Genomic DNA, 10,619 nt, shown 5'->3' with positions numbered 1-10,619 from the left:
TAAGTGCACAGTAATCTGTACAGATATAGGCCTATGCACTGCTAGCTATGAGAATATTATAGATTTATTAATTTTTCATACAGAATAATATCTGTAATATTGACAATTAATATTTGAGGAGACATATATACGTCAATATATATTATGCCTAACATGGAGTCAGGCCATAAAGGGAAACATTGAAGGAGGAAAATTCGATCCGGTGCTGTGGATTGAATTCGGCGTAGCTCAGTGGTCAGAGCGCTTGGTAACTAGAACCAAGGACCCGGGTTCGATCCCCGGCGCCGGAGCGAATTTTAGTCCTCGAATATTAAGTGTGATCTTAGTCTTGATCATACGAGCGTAAGAGAATAACATTTAAAGCGAAAAAATGGAGCAATACTTGCGAAAGAAAACTTGTCTGAAAACCTTAAAAAACCATTTATGTTAAAATAGCCAATTAAGACGATGAACATGAGTTTACACACCGGATCTTGAACTTATTAGGGAAATATACATTTTTTACAGATCAGGTATATACTGAAAATTTACTTCCGTGAAAATCAGTAAAACAAGACGATACCTATGTCCAGAAATGTTGGATTGTGTGAATAATTATAAAGACAAATATAGACGAAGATTTCTTCTTGAAAGTAAATTACTTATTTTTCGTGTGCCACAGATACATCAGCTCAGAAAAAATTGGGAACTGTCTACATGGTGGGGATTTCAGTATGCGTCAGTCACTTTATTGTTAGCTAGTTCTCAGTTTTTGATGTTTTGTGCTGAATATTCAAACGAAAACGATTCAGTTCCTGATATAAAGAGCAAATTTATTTCCTTTCCATAAGCATCGAGCTAAAGCAAGGCGATGCACTATCACCTTTACTTTTTAACTTTGCTCTAGAGTATGCCATTATGAAAGTCCAGGATAACAGAGAGGGTTTGGAATTGAACGGGTTACATCAGCTGCTTGTCTATGCGGATGACGTGAATATGTTAGGAGAAAATTCACAAACGATTAAGGAAAACACGGGAATTTTACTTGAAGGAAGTAAAGAGACAGGTTTGGAAATAAATCACGAAAAGACAAAGTATATGATTATGTCTCGTGACGAGAATATTGTACGAAATGGAAATATAAAAATTGGAAATTTATCTTTTGAAGAGGTGGAGAAGTTCAAATATCTTGGAGCAACAGTAACAAATATAAATGATACTTGGGAGGAAATTAAACACAGAATAAATATGGGAAATGCCTGTTATTATTCGGTTGAGAAGCTTTTATCATCCAGTCTGCTGTCAAAAAATCTGAAACTTAGAATTTATAAAACAGTTATATTACCGATTGTTCTTTATGGTTGTGAAACTTGGACTCTCACTTTGAGAGAGGAACATAGATTAAGGGTGTTTGAGAATAAGGTGCTTAGGAGAATATTTGGGACTAAGAGGGATGAAGTTACAGGAGAATGGAGAATGTTACACAACACAGAACTGCACGCATTGTATTCTTCACCTGACATAATTAGGAACATTAAGTCCAGACGTTTGAGATGGGCAGGGCATGTAGCACGTATGGGCGAATCCAGAAATGCATATAGAGTGTTAGTTGGGAGGCCGGAGGGAAAAAGACCTTTAGGGAGGCCGAGACGTAGATTGGAAGATAATATTAAAATGGATTTGATGGAGGTGGGATATGATGATAGAGAATGGATTTATCTTGCTCAGGATAGGGACCAATGGCGGGCTTATGTGAGGGCGGCAATGAACCTCCGGGTTCCTTAAAAACCAGTAAGTAAGTAAGTAAGTAAGTAAGTAAGTAAGGATCGAGCACAATTGTGTCATGTTGCCCTAAAACGTGGTCATTCCAGTCACGTGAGTCACGTTATCGGTATTGTTATCGTCACTCTTTGCAGCAACGCCGTGCCCATTAGCCAAAAAGCACAACACGTAGTTCCAGTAAGTGACTGATATTGACGGCCATCCATCAACTCCACATGCAATGATGTGAAGTGAAGATGTTGCCTAACTTATGCTGTACATAAACTTGAGCATACTTTTGTGCCACGCTTGTCCCAACTTAAATGTACATCCTTCAGATTTTACTAGCCGGAAATACTTTTTCGATGTCTGATTTTGAGGCAATTTAAAAGTCAATAACTAATTAAGAAGGCTTAATTCCAATAGTTTTCAAGACATTTGACAGTGTACTAATTTCGAAATGACTTACTCGGCAAAAGAGCAAATAATGAAGGTATGTAAATATTATTCAACGGGCAATGCACGATATCAAATTTGATAAAAGTGACCGTTATAATTTTACGAATTTTGTAGGAGAGTATTTTGGATACGTGAGTACCACTGTAAAATATGCCAACTTTCATTTGTTTTAGTTATCATCGGCGTAGCTCAGGTGGTAGCACCCTTGCCTATTTATCCGAGACTACTCACGGGAGAGCGTTCAAATCCCGCTTGAGCAATCAGTTCGGCTTTTTTCGAGATTTTCCACAACTATAAGGCAAATGTCGGATAACTCCATGGCGAATCCTCGGACTTATCTTGCCAAGTGCCATTTCGCTATCACCAACTTTCATTCATGCTAAATAATCTCGCAGGGGATATTCTGTATAAATTGTTCCAAATGTGTTCCAGTGTTAGTTTGTAGGGGTGTTTGTAATAAGTTTAGTAGTTCTTCAATATTGTAGTTTTGTAAAATTTTGTGGTTAGTTTCTAAACGTTTCAATGATGAGATTTTAAAAATCAAATTTTCAGAGTTGAGAAATGTTTTTTTCTTATTGTTTGTTATTCACGAGATGAAGAGCGATGAACGAAACGGTAGGAGGAATTAAGTTATGTTAGTAGAATTATACAGGGACATCATTTTATTTTTACTAACATTTTTAATATTAACCTGGCTATACCTTTGGATTAACGGTTGAGAACCGGAAACACCGTTTGCTAACCCCTTCCACGACTGGAGTTCAATGATACTGGCGTAATATACAAACAAATCACTTTACTAGGTATAGGAGGGAAGAAAAGTAGTTCATCCATTTAGGCCTACATAAACTAGGAAATATCGTTGTTTTTGAGTTTGATAATTTTCATTAGGCTTTTGTTTAATCAAAATACAGTACAGTATTAACAATAAATGTGTTTTTACTCACGAACTGAGCTGTCCACGAGAATGTATTCATTAAGCAGTGTATATTATACTGTCTACAGCACATTAGCGTGCAATATAGAGAATGAAGTTAAATTGAAAAATAATCATAATATATCTATTTAAATACATTTTTGAAAATGGTGGCCGTTCATTTCGATACAGGCTTCAGTTCTTTTTTGCATATTATTGCATTGCAGACTATTGCATCTAATTCCAATTACCAGTTTCGTCCTTCGTACTAGTAACTCATGTTGAAATAATTCTGTACCTACTCTATAAAAGAGTGATTAGATGTGTTGTGTATGTGTGTGGTGGTGGTGGTTGGTTTTCTGTATATTTTGAAAGTGTGTTTAAAATATGAAATATACAGACACACTAAAACACGCCCTAATCAAATTCTCAACACACAGATCAATTTCAGAACACACACACTATTTGACACAACTCTTCATCACACGAACGCACCCACACAACAGGCAGCGAAGTTGAGATAGCTCCGCGATCTAGTAGGCTCTGAGGATGGTGTCAAGTAGCACCGAAACAGCTGTAAGCCACACATGCTTATATAATTAACATGAGTAAGATCGCCATTTAATTAATTATTTATGTTGATACAGCGTTGTAAAATAACCGAATAATAATAATAATAATAATAATAATAATAATAATAATAATAATAATAATAGGGTGTGGACCAGCGACAGAGATAAAATATGATGTCTGTGGAAACAGTTACCTGCACCATGAGATCCGGGATGTTGTATCCAGAACCGATTAATAGCTTGTCCATCTTTTCCGCTTTTTTCCTATTAAGTTTCGTTGATCCGATCAGAGATGGCAACATTCTCAGCATCTCCAGAACAACAGAATGATTGACTTGCAGCTGCACACTTCTATAGTGAATAAAGATTAATATACACACGATACGTACTTCTATTACGACAGATAAAGCATGCAGACATGCTATTCTACAGCGTTTGAATCTGGCGAAATAAAATATTATTCTTAGGCTGGTTTCCAATACAGAAAATATTGTATCTTAAAACGGCTATCTTAATAACTACTATTAGTATATGAGCCGTTCAGAGCAGAAGTGGTGTAAGTAAAAAATGGGTAATGAGTAAACACTCTGTAAAATACAGCGCAAAGTAGCAATTACTATTCGATTCATTTAAACTATTACTATTCAGTAGATAGCACGAAGGACATATTAATTAGTGTTGTGGGATTTAATCGATTAATCTGATCGATTAATCGATCAATTTCTGTTGTAAGATTAATCAATCAAAAATATTTAATCGAATAATCGAGTCGAATAAAATTAATCGGTTGTAGTTGATATTAGTTATTATTTTGTTAATACAAATTCATACTAAAAATTCCGACAATATTCGGAAATTGCTCACTTAAAAGCACAATAGTACTGTTATTTTTTAACTGTAAACCAGGTAGCGTAGGGAAAATCTTTGCACAAACACTTAAGAAAGAGATGGAGATATGAGGACAGTAAACTATTCTAGCTCTATTGAAAGTTGAAACAACGCGAAACTCCTATTAAGTTTTATGGTTTTCCAACGAAACTTCCACCTTGTAGTCAGCTCATTTTCCTAGAATATGAAATACATACTTTTCTGGGATTCGTCCCCCTCATCCCTTACTAAATAGGCCTAGTCATGTCTACATTGTGTGCAAGTGAGAGCGTAACTACCTTCTTTTTCTAAAATCTGGTAATTCGATTACAATAGGAGCCAATCTTCTGTTTCGACCGCTGTAGTTTTGCAGTTGCAGTTTCTGTACTGAGTTTGTTATATGAAGGTTGTGTTTTTCGTTTGATAAAGAAAAAAATTCAGTTTTCTGTGGTTTGTGAAAAGTGTAAACTCCATTATGTCATATGAGAATTTGAGAGGTAAACTCGGTGAAACATGGAGTGCTTGACAGAAAAAATTTTTTTTTTTTTTTTCGTGTTTGGTGATGCAGGAAACATTGTTACTAAACGTAAAGCGGCACTTAATTTGGAGCATGTGAATGCACTCACATGTTTAAAATTATGGATGAAGCAGTATTAACTAGGTGAGTCTTCATACTTTTTGTTATTTATGTTTGTCTCAAAAAATTCCCGGAGAAATTGACACAATAAATTATAAGCCTCATAATAAATATCTTGGTAAGTAATTAAGACAGTTGTTTTGTAATGTAACGATACAGTATATACAGATATACAACATTTAATACTTATGCTTATCACCGAACACAAGTTAAATTTAACAATAATTGTGTATTACAGTATATAAAAACATTTTTTCAACTCGATTAAAACTCGATTAATCGATATGGTTAATCAATTAAATATTTTGATCGTACTAAATGGATGAAACACATCATTCATAAAGAAAGTGATATAAAAAAAAAAGATTGCATATGACATGATAAGTTGGAATTGATATTGATGGTACCTTTAGCCTTATAAAAGTAATCAATTAATCAATAAACTAATCAAAACAATATTACAGTACAAAGCAATGTTACCTAGATTCTGTATAGGCCTATGTTTTAAGTGTAACTAATATTTCATAACAAAACTCTTATTGCATTATGCTTTTAAGGTGATATTGGTGAGCAACTTACTATCATCAGAATATTAAATTATTTTCTCGAAATGTGCTGAAGCTATTGAGCTGACATTTTTACAACACATGGGCACGTATCTTTTGCTTATGATGTAACAGTAGTTGCTTTGTTAGTTCATTTCCTTACAAAAAATTTCCATGCGAATATTTTAAAAAATTTCAATGCACTATCTTCAGTAATACGTACAGTATTTACGATATATTAGATTTACGAAAACACTCTGTAAGGCTACTAAATAAATAGGCCTATATCTGAACATTTCACTTTTCTATAAAAAAAGTTTAGAAAATATTTCTTTTGAATAAAAAAATCAAATTTGTGAAAAATGAGCATTAAAATTAAAACTTACATTCTTATAATGCACTTATACTTCTCAGACAAATCTATAAATTAACATGGATACAGTTGTAATAAGTTCTCTTCCTTTTATCTATTGAATCAGTGCTGGCCATCCCTGAATATAGCTCGACCAAGCTGCATATACTATCTCTTTCTTCGTCTCTTTCCTTTCCGCTGTAAAGCGCTCAGGCTGTCCTGAGCTCTAAAGCGCGTGCTTGCTCCTATGGACATCAATTGACATGACTGCTCTAGTGGTTCAATCTTAAACTACGGGCTGAATATTCCGTGAACTCTCTTTCACTGGAGTGATGTTTGTGGCGCAGAAGATTGGAGGATAATAAAAAAAACAAGTGGCGTACGATTTTCGATGATGCCTGTTGAACCATAATCTATTTTTAGATTTCTATATATTCGACAATAAAATCAAATACCTTACTATAATAATACCGGACAGCTAGCAGTTTCACGTGCGAACGACGATGGTGCTGCTACCTACCTGCCGGGATGGAGATACTCGTGAAACAAGCTGTAATCAACTGCAATGTATATTGTTGCTGGGCTAGTTAATTTGTTAATAGTTTTATGAATCAGTACTAGTGTTAAAATGTCAGGGTGTATATGTGCTGTTTATATTTGTGACAATTGCAGCATTACAAATTGCTTCGATTTCCGACAGTTCATAAAACGTAAGTCAACAACATTCTTTAGTAGGCCTAATTCCTTCGTCTTTGTGTTGATAGAAAAATACAAATTAGTTTTTTTTATTTAGACCTAATAAATAAATAGAAGTTAAAATGTATTGGATTTTAAGGTTTTATCAAATTAAGTTTCATTGTTGTCCACATGCCTTTACTAATTATTAAAAGCATCAGATTACTATTGATTTTATCTTTGTAGTTGTCAGCAATGCGTGTATAAAACATTACTGTAAATTCATTCCTAATATCAGATTGATTTTGTCTCGGTAAACCAAAGAAAAAATATGTAACAATTAATTACGGAAAGTAATATGAAGTATGCAATATGCAGCTTTGATATAAGATAATAATTTTACATTAAATATTATTCAACATTTCTTAAGTGTTTCATATATAATTCCACATTAGTAACTCACGTTTTAAACAATAGTCCGAATCTCGCTATGTTAATATTTGTATATGTGGACGTAATTCCATCCCTCTGCGCTAGATGTCAGGTCCGCGATTTTTCGCATTCACGCCAATGCTGCTAGTATACACCTGTCCGGTATTATTATTATTATTATTATTATTATTATTATTATTATTATTATTATTATTATTATTATAATAAGGTATTTGATAAAATTGTCGTATTTATTTCAATGATTTCGTTTCTTCGTTGTGAAGAAGAATGCATTCTTGTTACATGACTAATTATTTTAGAGAATTTAGTTCATCAATAAAAACTTACTGTATTACTGACACGTTTCCATCTGACATACTGTATAGAATGCAGTTCGCATGTGATCAGACATTTGAGGAGTACAAGATAAAAGACAAATTGAAGACCTCCCTCGAAGAACGGTGTAACCAACAAAATACTACTTTTATGTTATGGACAAAAAAGTCTGATAGGCTCTTCTTAAGTCATGTAACATTACAGCTACCAGTATAATCTTGTTTGAGCGTTGTTTATTCAATTATTAGATAAGAAATAGTAACATTTCAAGTTCATAGTTTTGAAATAACAGAAATTATTTTGAGATTACAATGGAATAAGGGTGTATCATCAATTAAAAAACAAATTAAACGTATGAAAATGAGCAAAAATGAAAGATTTATTATTTCTAAGGGCAGTACAATGTAATGTTCATACAACATAGGCATCACATGCTCAAAATTACTGCAAAGTAGAAAAAGACTAAAATGTAAGAGAAAAATTATGAACGAAAATGAAAGATTCTTTATTTTTAAGGGCAGAACAATGTAATGTTCATACAAGATAGGCATCACATGCTCAAAATCATTGCAAAGTAGAAAAAGACTAAAATGTAAGAGAAAAATTATTAACGAAAATGAAAGATTCTTTATTTTTGAGGGCAGAACAATGTAATGTTCATACAACAGGTATCACATGCTCAAAATCACTGCAAAGTAGAAAAAGACTAAAAATGTAAGAGAAAAATTATGAACGAAAATGAAAGATTCTTTATTTTTAAGGGCAGAACAATATAATGTTCATAGAACATAGGCATCACATGCTCAAAATCACTGCAAAGTAGAAAAAAAAAGTAAAATGTAAGAAAAAGGTTATCAAAGTACAACACGCGATATGACACTACTCCTTATACTCTAGTTGAAAACAGGTAAATCCATGTAGAACTTGCGATGCTCAATATCAATAATGAACTCACACATGTGTGTAAGATGTCGTTTCTTCTCTCTTTTGATGGGTAAGGTTCCAGTGAAGCTGGTGGAATAGTGACAGATAATATTTCTCCCACGTTGTTTCTTGTGAAATGGATACACAACCCATGACTGTAAAGTCCCATGAGATTTTCGCAAATAAACAGAAAAGGGATCATCTTGTGAACATTTAAGCCACATCGCTTCTGTTATTTTAAATTCTTTTGGATGAGTGACATTCTTGTCCATCGTATTAAAATTTTTGAAGTCCTTTGATTGCATGTAAGTAACCTTTAATGGATTTTTTGGTCTTGCGGCCACTATCACTTCAACCCATTGGAATGGTACATAAACTTATGCACTCCTTTTTTGTTTTTTTTTATTAGTGCGAAATGTCTGTCGCAGGGCAGAAAACTGTGTCCACTGCACAGAAATTTTTGCTCTACGGTAGAAAAATATCCTCACAAAACAAAATGCCTCAGAAGTGACAGCATTTTGTGATTGTTATTCTGTGACACACATCTATCCGACCACACAATAAGACTTCTTGTTTCCCTAGCGGATAAAGTTTTGAAATTTTGCACGATATAAGAAAATAAACAAGAAGCAACTTCAGAGGCTCCTCGATTTGCAACTCCCTCATGCCATAAATGCATAGTTACTTGATCAGAGCCAGCATTACTAACATAGTAGTTGTAAGTTGAGAACTATCTCTGATAAAATACATTGGAGTGTGTTAACATAGGTGAAAACAAAACCTGCTGCACGTCTGCGCTTAAGACTACGACACTATTATTTTGCCTAGCTGTTTCTATGTCCTCCCCTCAACACAACGTAGGCTTGTTCTTCTTTCCTATGGTGTACGTTTGTTTCAAACTCAATCCTTCTCGTCTCTTCAGCAGTTGTAGCATTGGAAAGTTATACAAAATACCTGTCACATTTTTGACATGTGTCTGATCGTGGAAGCCCAAATTTTAAATTGAATCTAGATCTAAACACATCTCTATATTGGTGAATTGATACATGGGTATCTGGATACTTTTCCTCAAACATTGAATGCAGTGCCGATACATTTAAACCTAGTGGAATGTAGCTGCATATAGTTTTTTTTTCTGCTATAGATACTTTCCTGAGTAGGAAATGACTGAATATGTTGAACAATCAAGTCTATAGTTTCATTTGTGGTACGATGTGGGCGATTCATATGCTTGCCTCTTTGATCCGTTAAGGGTTCATTGTTTTCAATTTTGGCTTGCAATATTTGTATGCGTTTCGAGCTGATAGCATATAGGTACCTGAAGAAGAGTCTTTAAACACACTTGCACTCTCTTACTTCGAATGAACAGAAAATACTTGAAACTACATTGCCTACGTAAGAGATTTTCTTCTCTGTAACGCCTTCCAATGTCACACAATTCAATGCACTGCGCACTGGTGAACAAGAAATGATGGCTGCTCATCGTGTGTCTTATAATAATCCGTAAACAAGCGTAGTTTTGTGTCATGGTCGAGAATTTTGCATCCTGCATATTTACATTTGCAAACAGTTTCCTGAAATATCAAATATATCATACAAACTTAAACTTTTCAATATATGTGTATAAATTAAGACAAATTTATTTCATTTTCACTTAAATTTATACAATGAAATGCATTAACATTTCAATCTCACCAACATTACGTCTAACCTATAGGCTAGAACTAGTTTTTTGTATTGTAATAATAATGAGTAGAATAATGACTACATTATGCATTTGTCTGTATGTTAGCAATGACATCGGAAACTTTTGTATACAATGCGGGTATTAAACATAAATAAAGACTTTGTAATGATGTTACATCTTTATTCCACTTACACAATTTGGAAGTTGTTTTGCACGTTTCATTATACAATTTCTTATTGTATACTGTTTCCCATGCTCCTTTAATGATTTCCTTTTGACATCCTTCCATTCGTCAATGTTAATCCTGCGTTTACGTCCTTTATTTATAGTTTTTTTTTTATAAATTGGAGTTATCACAACAGAGTAGTTGGCTGCCATCTTGACAGATGTTACATCTGTATTCCACGGACCGCTACTTTCAACTGTCTCTAACTCATTTAATATTACGAGTATGACTTGCAGATCGCAGCATCACAT

The 10,619-nt window shown here is 33.8% G+C and overlaps 1 non-coding gene across 1 annotated transcript; it reads left to right on the top strand.

The window, feature by feature from the left end:
* Positions 1 to 217: 217 nt before the first annotated feature.
* Positions 218 to 290, top strand: TRNAS-ACU (transfer RNA serine (anticodon ACU)). The gene has a single exon. It is a non-coding gene; the product is annotated as a tRNA-Ser (tRNA).
* The last annotated feature ends 10,329 nt before the right edge of the window (positions 291 to 10,619 follow it).

This window comes from Periplaneta americana, chromosome 16 (assembly GCF_040183065.1).
Source record: "Periplaneta americana isolate PAMFEO1 chromosome 16, P.americana_PAMFEO1_priV1, whole genome shotgun sequence".
NCBI classification, from domain to species: domain Eukaryota; kingdom Metazoa; phylum Arthropoda; class Insecta; order Blattodea; family Blattidae; genus Periplaneta; species Periplaneta americana.
This window is presented reverse-complemented; position numbering and strand designations above follow the sequence as displayed.